Genomic DNA, 13,604 nt, shown 5'->3' with positions numbered 1-13,604 from the left:
TTCATCACTGGAACAACTTTCAAAAGGAAAGTGGGAAATTCATGAAAACTTGAAATCTTTAAATTGAGATTGGATATCAAAGATATGCTTTAGTTCAACCACAAGTTATTGGGCTCAACAGTGTGCACCTACATAGTAGGAAAGAATACCTTTCACTACAGGAATTATTAGGTGAAATTCTATTACCTGTGCTATACAGGAGGTCAGTCTGGGTGATCATAGTGGTACCTGTTGGCCTTAAAAATATATTCATTATAGTTGATGGATGTTTGATTTCTTTTGCTTGCAACAGGAGAAGAATTTGCACCAAATTTTCATCTATTCCAACTCTGACTACTTTCAGGACAAGAAGATTTTGATTGCTATAGTGAGCCTTTGGTCCTATTTTCTTTTGTTGATTCAGCTTAATTTATGGATTGTCAGACCTTTCCTGGTTGGAGGCCTGCTCATTGAGTCAGACGTTTGTCCCATATTGGAAGAAGGAAGTGACCCTGCATTGACACAGAAAATTAGAGAATTCTGGCATTACGCTCCAGAATAAGGTTGCAGGTTCTTCAATACATAAAGTCTTTAAACCAAGATTAGACGTCTTTCTAAAGATATATTTTAGTTCAATGAGAAGTTATGGTCCATGTTATAGAGAAGTCAGACTAGATTATTGTAATGTCCCGTTCTGGCCTTAAGAATCTATGAACCTATGAAAGACTGGTGCTACCAAGTCTTGTTTTTGTCAATTTTTTCTGATTCTCTTTCAATTCCTGTTCAGAACAAAATATAAGCAGAACAACTCTCCAGGGATCGAAAAGATCACTCCCTTCTGAGAGAGTGGAAAAAACGTTTATCATTGATAATTGCTCAAAGGTGTAAAATGGTCTGCAACAGAGCTAGTAGTCTTTGGTGGCTGTGTCCAGGGACACCTTTATTCAGGTGGCAGACCTGAGTAATGAGTTATGAAAGGACAGAGTTGTGTTTCTTTCTGCTATGACCACAGGTATCTTTGAGTGAATGCTCATGGTGATGAGACCAGACCAAAAAAGTGCTCAATACTGAAAGTGATTTTGATCAAAAGTGAACCCAAAGCATCTTCAGTGAGAGGGCTTGATTAGTATATGAAGGTATGCACCCCCTTAGGTCCCCGGGACATTAGGAATTTATCTTTGCAAGCAGATATTAGAATGGATCTCACTGTTTGTATTTTGAATTTCAATTTCTTAACCAACCTGTTTAGAGATTTCAGTTCCAGAATTCCTTAAACGGTCAGACTAGCATGTAGCCACTGAAGAGCTTCTACTCCTATTCTGTAAGAAAATAAGGAAGCCACAATCAAAGGGACTTATTGCTGCCTGGTTCAATGCCAGGGCAGCTCCTATAGATTACTTGCCATCAACAGCTCTGGTGGCTGAAACCTGTGAGGAACCTGCAATTGTGGGAATGAAGGCGTGCATGGCAGCTCTGATGTAGTGAGTTGATCAAAGGCTGCAGCCTATGGCTGTAGATGGTGTTGGAGACATTTGAAGGGCTGCTTGCAGTCCCTTGGAGCCACAGGAATAGCTCACTCAACACTCTTTTCCTTTCCCTCTTCTGAAGCCTCCAAGGCAGCTGAGGCAGAAATCAGGAACCACCTAGCAAGGATGGGAAGGGTAGAGGACACTACCATCACTCCCACTTTGAGATGGACAGTCACTACTACAACTGAGTGAATAATTGATTTTTTCCAGTTTGGTGGCTGAACCAAGAAATCTGGTGGGTGGGGGAGAATAGTTTTGTATTCAATGGGGTCTATCTCAGTCACGCCTGTTGAAGTGGTCCCACTTCGTATAAGCTATTTAAATATTCTGTGGCACAGAGGGAGTGAAAATGACACTACAGCCTAGTGGTCAGTGCACTCACGTGGGACATTCAGGTTTATTCGCTGCAAATGCCTAATTTGGGGATCCTGCTGGCACTTAAACTCCGAGCTGCCTGGGGGCATCGGGACTTAGGCTGCTCTGGGCAGGGGTAGGCAGGAGGTGAGGTGGCATTAGACAGCAGCTGAACTGGAGTTTAGAGAGTCTAAATTTTGGAATTAGGCTAATAAAGTGGCAGTTAGGTGAGGAGGATATTCAAATTCATCAATCCATCTCTGTTGCCTCTGTTCCTGATTCTCATATTCAGCCATCAGCTTCTCCCTCATCTATCACTAAAACCCTTACCCCAATCCCCTCAGAGGCAGTGACCCTCTTTTTCATTTATAAATGTGATCACCTTTACGGGGGGAGCAGAAATAGAGGCACAATGGGGGGAGGAGAGAGATTCCTGTACCTACAACATATCCCCCTTATTTTGGCTCTGGCTGCCCCAGTTATAAATTGATAAGATATTTTAAAACTGTAGTTGCTTTTAAACAACAAAAAGATGAATACTTTACAGAGCTAAGAGAAGCCAAGCCAACACATCTTTAAATCTTGAGGACATCTTCAGATGGAAAAGTTAATTTAGAAGCATAGTCAGGGAAGACAGGAGAAAAGGCAACACAATTCACAGCTATAACAGAATAATCATACAAATATCAACAGAATTTTTTTAAGAGATTAAGCCCAGTTTAGGTGGACCTAATCAGACAGATTCCATGGGAACAGAAAACTGTGTGAAAAATGATCTGTTAGAACTGAATTTAATAACAGAGGCAGCAAATACAGTACATTGTTAGGACTCTATAGAACAGCTTTTGAACAGACTGATGAGAGAAGTAGTTATGCAAAAGCCTAGATTTTTTCAGATATCTTTGCAATTCATGCAATTAATTTATTTAACAGTATAGTGTTGCTTCCCTACCAGCCACCAATTGTTTTTCTTTGTCTAAACCAATGTTCCTCAGTCTCTTGATTATCTTTTTCAGATTCAAAGGTGCATATGGGTGGACATGCACAAAACAGAGACCAGCTGTGCACAGGCCCTAAAGTTTACGTTCTGTGTCCATTATATTTATTGACAGCTGCCAAAAGTGTTCTGTTTTCTACAGAATCTTTGGCTGCAGCCTCAAAAGACAAGAATATGAGAACTGGGATCCAGCAGAGGTTAGTGTTGTTTGCTATTCCATGTGTGTTAATAAAGGAGATCAGAATACAATTCCTAAATTCCAAGTTGATTTGATGTGAAAGTGCAGAGATACTACAATAAAATATCTGGGCTGCCAAAGGCAGATAGAGGGAATTACAGATGTGATATTCCTAACTCCCCACATTGTGTGGTGCTGAAATATCATTTTAGCCCTTTATTAAGGTGCCTCTGAATAGTGGATCTTCATACACAGTTGAGGTTAAATTAAAGTCCTTCATTAAATTTTGAATTAAGTGAGTGGGAGCGTTGTCCAAGTAAAGATTATGGATTCAGGCATGCTAAGTACAGTTTCTAGTAAAACCCTACCAAAGCAGAAATCTAAGAACATATTTTCATAAAAGATAGTGAAAATACACCAAACTTAAGTTTTCTGCATTATTTGTTTTAGAAATGAAGGAAACCTTGGGGCACTTCTAGAGTCATTGGATCCTTGTCTATACTACAGACAGTAGCAACAGGGTATGTACTAGTGAAGGCATGGTTCAGGTAGATTTTCATGAAACAGTGATAAAAAGTCCAGCTTACACTAGCGGCTTTTCACCAGTGTAACCACACTGTTGTTGTCTATCGCTGTACCATGGGTACTGAATTTCTAGAGTAGATGCACCCTGGGAGTTCAGACATTAGGGCTTTCAGATATAATCCCCCTAGGGTTAAGAGAGAACAGCCCCTTTAAAATCTCATCCTGAGGCAGAGGAAGTACTGGTTGTTTCAAGGAGAGGGGAATCAAAGTGGGGAGAGCAACAGGGGCATATGCATGTCTGTAGCTCCCATAGCAAAGCAATCAAAACCAGCCCAAAGCTTGGGAGGGATAGAGCAGACAATCAGGAATGTCCCAGGACAAGGATCATGTCAGGAAGGAATCACCTGAGAAGGACAAACCAAAGCCAGACCCAGTATCACTGTCGCCCAGAACTGTATGGAACCATGAGTTCTGGGGCTTGTGCCTTGGTACTGGGAATAAGGAGGGAGGTTGTCATGCTGTGGGTTTGCAGAGAGCAGCAGAAGAGGGCACCAGAGGGTTTGTTCGGGAAAGTTTACTGACACCAAAGACAACCAGGAGCACAGGAGACTCACTGCCAGACTGGAACTCTGCCCACGATTCCTGAACTCTGAGTCTAGATGCATGGCTTGGCATCAATCCTTTTATATTATAGTTCCACTAGGCCCATGTGTCCTGATGTTAGATGTAACCCTGTTTTACCACTCCACCAATATTCTTCTCCTTTTGTTTTACTCCCTTCATTTCTCTCTGTAAATAAATATTTTCCCCTCCCATATTCACTGTACTATTCCAGTGTGTTTTTACTCCAGCGGGGTGGGAGGGGGGCGTGGTTTGGAACAAGAGCCACTGTGGTGAAAGGGAGTTTCCCTGTCATTTTCCTGGGTACCCTTTTTTTTTTTAGCCGGAGCTATCCCGCAGAGCAGACTCCACCTTGGCCAGGAGGGCGCACGCGCACACACACACTATATATATATATATATACACACACACACACTTTTAAAAACGATTAAAAACTAATTTTACATCTAAAATGCGAGATTGCTTTTCCTAAAAGCACAAAAAAATCCATAATAAAATAAAAGAATACACACCACAAACTGGGTAACCTCTACAAAGCGAGTGCCATTAAAGAAATAAACAAAACTTTTCTTTGTCTGTAAATAAGTTGGCCCATTTTAACTCCACCGAATGTGTGCTCATACTAGTAATATGTTGTCTACCAGTAAAACGATAAAAGAAAACTTACCTAACCAAATGTAAAAGATGTTCTACTTAGAAAAAACAAGTTTAAAAATGATGGATTTTAGACATAGTAAATAAGACTGGTTGGAAAAAACTGAGGGAACCATATTATATGCAAATATGCAGTTCTGTCAAAATTGAAAATTTCTGTTTCAAAAATTTCAGAACAAAATGTTTTAATTTTTTCATGCAAAATGACTGGTTTGAACTTTTTACATTTTGTATTATATTATATTATGTATAATATAATATAAAGTCTAAATTGAAGAAAAAATGAGTTTGTTGAATAAAATGTTTTAATTCCCCCCCCCTCTTCTTTCGCAAAGGGTTTAGAAGTTTTCAAGTTTCACCCTTAATTGTAATAAACATGACTTTGAAGTCTCAAAATCCTTTGCAAAACAGAATTTCTGTTCTCCACACAGCTCCAACAGTAAAACTGCGGACATTCAAAGAAACAACAAAACAGTGAGAGCATCTTTATGAGTAATGGAAGAAAAAAAGTTACTCACCTGTGCAGTAACCGAGGTTCTTTGGTATATTCCCCTTCACATGTGTTTTTAGGCACCACGTTCTTCAAACTTTCATTCTTCTGAAATCTTTTGGAAACAGTCAGTGCTGTTCATTAACAGCTGGAGCGATTGCTGTTGAGTAAGTGAGGCATGCATATCCCCACAGGGGCTGAATTTGTTGCCTTCACTGCACTCAGTCCCTGCTGGTTCTGGGAACGAAGAGCACTACCACACCAGGCCAACCCATAGAGAGATGGATTAGATTAAACTCCTGGACAAATTCACAGTTAATCAGCAACCAGCAAGCCATAATGAATTCAGGTAACCCTTAGTCAATCTGTATGTTGGAATACAAAACGAAATGAGATTTTGATCTTAATAAGTGAAAAGAATACGTTCAATTAACATTCTGGCTCTGTACTAATTCTATAGAACCAAAGCTGCATTTTCATTCTCATCTCATTATGGATTGGAATTGCAGACCCAAATGTAAGTTCACCCATTGGCATGGGGTGTACTCTATCAGTCTGAACAGAACTGGCAGGCAGGAACTCCCGAGTTCCAGCCCTGGCTCTGATACTGATGCCTTCTGCGGCCTTACCACCTCTGTTCACTTCCTTCACCCTTATGAAAAAAATCTTGTAAAATTTAATAAGTGATAAATGTTCTTTGGGATTTAAAAAAAAAATCCTACATTTTATTCCTAAATGTGGTGCTTAAATTGACCTGACACAGTCCCACTAATTCTGAATGTTCTTGTTTATACTGATGTAAGTCAGGCCTTCAAGTAATTTTGACATAGTACTTTCACTCATCTTAATTTTCCATCTGAAAGTCACCATCTTCCAGGGTTCTTATATGAGATTATAATGGCAACAAAGTGTAAGGCAAATGAAAATATAGTCTGATTTCCTCAAATTGAGCATGCACTTTAAGTCTGGCTAACTTTAATGGGAGCATTTCTCAATACAGGCATCAGGAATGGACCCCAAAAGATGGAAAATGAAGTGTGTTCTGTCCAAAGCAGAAAATAAATGGGTCATTCCAGCACGTGCTCAGGTTTTAACCACATACAAGAGCATCTTGCTATAAACATGGCCCTTTTTTGCTGGAGAAGACACTCCGGGGAATAAAGTGCAACAGACTGAATCATTATCCAATAAAGCAGTGTGAGAGCAGAAAGATAGAGCTGTCGCCATTATGATGTTGGACATATTAAGTGTGGTAAAATCCATAAACTCAACTTCAAGTTAAGTCCATGACTTTTATGGTGAAGCTGGCCTTCAAATCAACTTACAATCTCGCAAATGTATTTCTTGTATATACACAAGATCACTAGACAGAGAAACTTGAATTAAGCAACTCAAGGGACTGACAAAAGCTTCTCTTTTAAGGAACATGGCCTTTCAATAAAGGTGGCTGAAAGTTTCTTGAAAGAGTAGGGAATCATAATAAAGCTAAGTCATACTAGACACCAAAAATTGTACTGCTTATAAAGCACTTAAACTAAAGATTTTGAATTATAATAAAATATTTATAATACAAATGCTCAGCATAAAACAGACATTTAAAGTATAAAAGGTCCTGTGCAGCTAAAACATTGATCTGTGCGCCAGATACCTCAGACATACGAGAAATAAAAATCTGAGGTTTATTATACTGAGTCATCATCTAGTATTTCACTATAGAAACAAAACAACCGACAGAAGTAGGCAGGGGCGCTGGAACAATTTTTATAGTGGGGATGCTGAGAGCTATTGAACCAAACCGTAAACCCTGTATATAATGGAAACTACTTCAAGCCAGGGGCTGCTGCAGCACCCCCAGCACCCCTAGTTCCAGCACTTATGGTACTAGGTAAAGTTCAGAATCTCCTGTGCATGAACTGTGTCTCGGATCCCGCAAACAGTTACACATGGGCTTAACCAAAAGTGGATTACCCATTTTCCCAGAAGGTGTGTTTTATCTGAGACTAGTTCTGTGAAGTCACTGGTTGACTTCGGCTACAACTACACTGAGTATTTTAGGGAAATCGCCCAAAGGCCTAACACTGGATGACCATGCAAAGGTGATTTATAATCTTGTCTTACCCTGTTCCAAGGTGATTCATTTAACATTTTTGGAGATACCTTTGCTGTTGTTGTCTATGACAGGTGGTCACTTAGAAAAGGTGTGATGTTTATACACAGGTTTTACTGCCCTTGTAACTCAAGCAAAATTGATGTTTTCAGATTAAATGCACACTTACGGAAAGAAAATTCTACTGCTGCTGTTAATGGTTATAATGCTAATTATTCTAGGAATAAATATCTCCTGATTTCAAATATAGGATATTAGATTTCAAATGCAAAATATCTGCTAAAAGCATTAGTAAAACATGAGGTTATTGTTTGAACTGAAAGTGAACAATGTTGCATAACTTGACATGCTTTTGAAAGCAGGGTTAAAAATAAAACATTGCTGATACTTAAGGCTGCGAGTTTCTCACAGAGGTCATGGATTCTGCAGCAGCCAGTGCACCTGGCTGACGCAGTCCAGCCAATGAGAGCTGTGGGGGCGGTGCCCTGGGCAGAGGCAGTACGCAGAGCTCCCTGGCCACACCTCCACCTAGCAGCTGAGTGAGGGGGACATTGCTGCTTCTAGGGAGCCCCATGTAAGTGCTGCCCAGAGCCCAGGTCATGGGCCGTGAATTTTTGTTTCCTGTCCGTGACCTGCCCATGACTTTTACTAAGAATACCCATGACTAAAACGTAGCCTTACTTTTATTATGTGGTAAGTAAGAAATTGACATTTTGATATCTACTGAAACTATATAGTAAGTAAGAAAAAATATCACTACATTAAAACATGCTGTTACCAAAATCCCCCTCCCCCGTCCCCCACAAACATTAGCTTGAACTACTGTTCGCCATTAAACTGATTCAGAATTGCTTCAGCCCATCAGAATACAGGATATTTACAGTCATTGATATGGTAGTTTTTGATAAAAGCAGGTCAAACTATTTGTTACAGGCAACATTTAAGAACCTGATGCTTTTTTTTTGCGCTTAGCAAGCGATTTGCATAATGATCCCAGTTGTCTTTTAGTTAGTCTTAAATATTCGCTGGTAGTCATCCAAAAATTCATGAAGCAATAATATGCATCCTCAAAGCATAACAAACCAAACTAGGTACTTCTATTCATGAAGATGTTAGTGACTAAAGGTTTTTAGTTTTACTACTTACTAGCTCTAGAAATTATAGTAGTATCCAGCACTAGCTACACAGTAACTAGGCAATTACCTTAATGATGCCAAGATACGGACTTTTTATACAATTAAGGGCAATGTCAACTGGATTGTTTTTAAAAAGCTAATAAAACAAAATATCTTTTAATAACAGTCTCTTAATAATATGTCCTGATTATTATTGTTTTTAATTCCTTAAAGATAAATGTTTTCCTGATCCCTAACTGATAAGGGGCTTTTCTGTAGGGAAGAAACATTATAGAGTAACAAAAGTGAAAATGAGTAGACCAAGTGCTGTCACATGAAGTAAATAAACTGAAAAAAAAAAGAGAAAATATTTCCTACTAACTTGTCCAGCCAATAATGCTTAAAGTTACCATAACCATAGTAGTAAATTTTCAGACAGAAAGGTTAGTTTTTAGTTCTCTCTCTAATAAGAGCAACTTATGGATGCTTCTGTAATAACTGTGCCTTCAGCTGACCGTCGTTCCAAGGTAAAATTTTATCCTGCAGAGTGAAGTTTTTAAAAGGGCCCCTTAGTGGTTCAAAAGCAACTTAGGCATTTAGGAGCCAAATCTCATTAAAGTCAATGGGACTCAGGCTCCTAGGTGACTGAAAATTTTAACCAAAGTAATTACCTCAAAACACCCTTATTCATTAATAGAGCCTCATTATCAGGCTATGATAATACCACTAGCAAAGCTGGCCACTGTACACCGACTGCTATTTCTAACAATAAATATTAACTCTTTCCACCAAGCCTGCTTTTCCTTGAAGTGATTTCTTTGACTTTACACACATGTGCCACATTAACGCCTGGAAGCCTACCTCACCTCTATTTTCTCCATGCTCTACTACTGTATTTAATTGTGCTCCACTGATAAAGTCTTTACTTTTGCTTACATTTAAATGGTTATTCCTAAACTATAGATTTATACCTTTACACAGTGAATCAAAACATATTTTACCATCTTGTCACTGCAATCATACACACTATTCATGCACACTGGTGAAAATCCATAACCCAATTTTGAGCTAGCATGTCTTGAAAGTAATTTAAAAATATCCCGATAAAACTGTTTCCTAGCATGAAGGACTCCAAACAAAAAGAAGAGTTTTTTGGAGGAAGTGGCATGGCCTTAGTTCTAAATAATATATTACTTATTTTAGGGAATTACTATTAGAGACTACTAGAAAAAAAATCTATGGAGAGGCAGGCACCACTGGCATGATGACAAGATTAAATGAAAAGCAAGTTAGGATAGTGAGACTTTTTTAGTTATTTTTAAACTATTTAATTCTTTTAATTTATCACACAATTTCTTAACCACAGTTACTTTACTGTTAAAGCACTCAAACGTTCAAAGTTCTTTGCAACTGAAAGGCTGCACAATTTACAGACCACTTATGGAGTTCCAAAAGTAAAAACATCAGGATGGTGGAATTCTCTCAAAAAAAATTTCCTGCACACAACTGAAAACACAGGGCCATGTCTCAGCTCCACCAACGTAACAAAGAACTTACTCTGGATTTTCAGTGTAATTGAGACCAGAATCAGGGACACTGTTTTACTTATTAGCTTGACTAGTGTGTCACAACTGCACAACCTATAGTATTCCTGAAAGGGAACTGAGAGAAATAAATATTTTTTGTATTAGAATAGCATATACAGGCTCCAGTCAAGGATCAGAGTTCCGCTGTGGTAGGATTGTCCAAACAAGTAATAAATAAGACCACCTCTGCCCTGAAGAGCTTATCTAGGTCATAAATGAAGTTCAGATAGGGATTTCACTTAAAGTTTTACCTAACAGACATCGTAAAAGGTGCTTCTACTCAGCTTGTAAAAATATAAACATTTTTCAACCTCCTCATTTTTGGTCATGTAAAAAAAACCTGTTACTAACCTTTCATGACTGTTGTTCTAAGAGAGGTGTTGCTCATGGCCATTCCATGCTACATGTATGCGCGCCGGGTGCACACTTGCCAGAGATTTTTCCCTCAGTGGTGTGCACTGGGCCAGCTCTAGCACCCTCTGGAGTCACACACACATGAGCCTGTATAAAGGGTGCCACCGGCTCCCTGCCCTACCAGTTCCTTCTTGCCAGTAATTCTGACAGAAAGGTAGGAGAGCAGATCATGGAATGGACATGAGCAACACATCTTGAAGAACAACAGTTACGAAAGGTTAGTAACTTCGCCCCTCCCCCCGCCCCGAGTGCTTGCTTATATCAATTCCATGCTAGGTGACTCACAAGCAGTACCCTCTGAGGAAGGCTCAGAGTTCATGGACGTGCTGACTACAACACTGCTCTCCAACACCGGCATCATCACGGGCCTGTTGGGTGATTGTGTAGTGGGAAGGAAAGGTATGAACTGACCACCAGGTTGCAGCTCTGCAGATGTCCTGGATTGATACCTGTGTGAGGAACACTGCTGATGAAGCCTGGGCTCTTGTGCAATGAGAGGTCATGATGGTCGGAGGCAGAACTTTCGCCTACTCATAGCAAGCTCGTATACAGGCGATTATCCAGGATGAGATTCATTGGGATACGACAGATAGCCCTCTCATCCTTTCTGCTACTGCTACAAAGAGTTGTGTGGTCTTGCGGAAGGGCTTAGTTCTCTCAACATAAGAGACAAGGTCCACATAACAGGGAGTCTTTAAATTTGGATTAGTCCCACAGATTAAAGTCGTACCTCCCCAGCAAAGCCTGCTAGTTGGAGATACGTAGTTGGAAACCTTGCATCCAAACAGGTCCAGTCTCTTTGCTTCTTTATTTTAGAGGGATAGCACTCGACTACCCCTGTCTGTCCTGTTCATTTGCCTCTGACAATACCAGGGATCCCAGGAGAAGAGAGTTGCGAGTAAAGGTATTTGAACCTGCTTGCTGGGACATAGTATTTCTTCTCTAGCCTCTTTGAGGTGGGGAACAGAGAAGAAGTGGTCTGTCACAGTGTCTTAACGGGGACCAATACTGCTTTGTTTATGGGCAAGACCACTTTGGAGAAAGTAGCTGCAGCCAGGATGTCGATCAGGCTGTGTGCCAATTCTATAAGTTCCTCCACCTCCAGGCCCAAGTTTACCACAACCTTTTTCAGGAGGTCCTGGTGAAGTCATCTTAAGGGAGCATCTTAACTGCTTCTTGCCCAATACTACCAGTGTTCTGGAAGGTGATTCTCTCCCTACCCATCAGTATGAACTGGCAGAAGGAGAGCTATGTGGTGATCTAAACATTTAAGAGGATGCAAGATCTTTGAAGTTGAAAGCCGCTTACTCACAACGTAAAGTTGTGGAATAAAGAACTAGCCTGCCTGTAATTTGGCAAGCATGTAATTTATAGCAATAAAAATACTTGATAAAAGTCCAAAAAAGAACAGAGCAAGAAAAATGCACTGTACTTACAAAAGAGAGGGTTTTTTTATAGCTTGTGCTACTGGTATATACAGCACACCTTTTTCTAAATGCAAGCACCAACTTTTTTTGCTTAGTATGCTTTGAGCATTTACAGAAAAATGATGGAGCAATGAATTTAAAGGTCTGAAAATGACAGCAACCATATTTTTAAAACTACATAAAACTCAACTGTGTCAGTTTGTATCTATGCCTCAATTCTTAGGGCCAACCCAAACACACAGGTTTGGTGCAGGGAGCTCTATGGCTGCCAGGTATGGACAGAATCCTTTTCCTAGACTAAAATGGTGTTTTGACACTCCTCCCAGTGTCCAGTTGTCTTCACAACTTCTGCACCCTTCCCTTTTCCATGAGGCAGAAGGGGCGTACAGTTGGGGTACCATCTTACTTGTACAGCCACCAGCTTGTACCTCCACCACTTCCTCAGCCCACACAGGTATAGAAGGAGCTCCTCATATTTTACCTTTGCCACCTGCACAGAGGAAATGCAGTAGTTCCATTGCCTATCGGGTCTTCCAAGGTGCAAGAGGCAGGGCAGGATTTGCCAGTTGGAAAGAAAACTACAGCACAGAAGTATATACTGTACTGTAAAAGCTGATCTTATTGCAAGATTTATTCCAAAGCATTGAGGGAGACCTATATTAAATAGGCACAGAACTGAGAGCCTAGCTTTCAAAAGGAATCAACAGCAAAAACTGGCCAAACTAACCTAAGAAAGCAGCCTAGTACCAAATAAATCAACATTTGTCAACATCTTTAGCTTCTTAACCTCTAGCTGACAGTATCTGCAATTATGGAAACAGTGCATAATTTAGCATAGTGAAAATTTCACTTTCAAAGGAAAAGTGCTAACCAGAAATAAACATTTATAAAAAGTAGTTTCACCAGGTTAAGAGTAAAATGCATTTCGGGTTGAATCGAGGGCAGAATACCTAACTATTTACAGCCATTTTCCTGTATTCCTGTAATTTAACCAACACCAATTATATCAGATTTAAAACTCCAGTCTGGAGTCTCAAGAACTACATAGCAACATTCAACAAAAACATACACACCTTGCACCACCTATTTTACATTCAACATATTGTACTCCTGATACATTAAGAAATAGACAAAAGGATATAATATTGCCAACCTCATGAAGGCAGCCTATTACAAACTGATTACAAAACTATGCACAAAGTAACAAGACAATGTGTTAATTTTTGCATTTCCAGAACTGGCTATGGCAGGAAAATGTATTTTGATGGGTATTATCAGAAAGATTATCATAAAATAACTGTGAAATAAGAATAAGAATAATAAATTGGGTCAATGGGGAGAATTCTCCCCTATTTAGGATCTAATTGGGTTTTCTTTTTTATCTCCAAAGGACACCTTAGCAGAAGCTATCAGCTTTGAGAGAACACCGAAATCCTGGCAGCAAACTATAAATTGACCATTACCATAAAAAGAACTGCTAAATGAGAAACCATGTGCTCAGTATAAAACTAATTTCATGCTTTCAAAAGCACACAGTGGCTTCTAGCAAGATAGTGGCCCTGGGACTTGCAAAGACAGATTGGCTAATACAAATGGTGTGCTCCTGATGCAGTCTGCTTAGCCAAGCT

General features: G+C 39.7%; 1 protein-coding gene across 5 annotated transcripts in view; it reads right to left on the bottom strand.

Annotated features, from left to right (window-relative positions):
• Positions 1 to 13,604, bottom strand: part of ZNF385B (zinc finger protein 385B) — a 302,602-nt gene that overhangs the window by 215,520 nt on the left and 73,478 nt on the right. The window contains exon 2 of one of the 5 annotated variants that reach the window (XM_039494464.1): positions 1,221 to 1,298. The exons of the other annotated variants lie outside the window; for them this stretch is intronic. The gene's annotated coding sequence lies outside the window, so the exon portion shown is untranslated. The remainder of the gene's footprint in view (positions 1 to 1,220; positions 1,299 to 13,604) is intronic. 5 annotated transcript variants of the gene reach the window in all.

This window comes from Mauremys reevesii, linkage group 11 (genome assembly GCF_016161935.1).
Source record: "Mauremys reevesii isolate NIE-2019 linkage group 11, ASM1616193v1, whole genome shotgun sequence".
NCBI classification, from domain to species: domain Eukaryota; kingdom Metazoa; phylum Chordata; order Testudines; family Geoemydidae; genus Mauremys; species Mauremys reevesii.
Note: the sequence above shows the minus strand (reverse complement) of the source record. Positions and strands in the feature narration are given on the sequence as shown.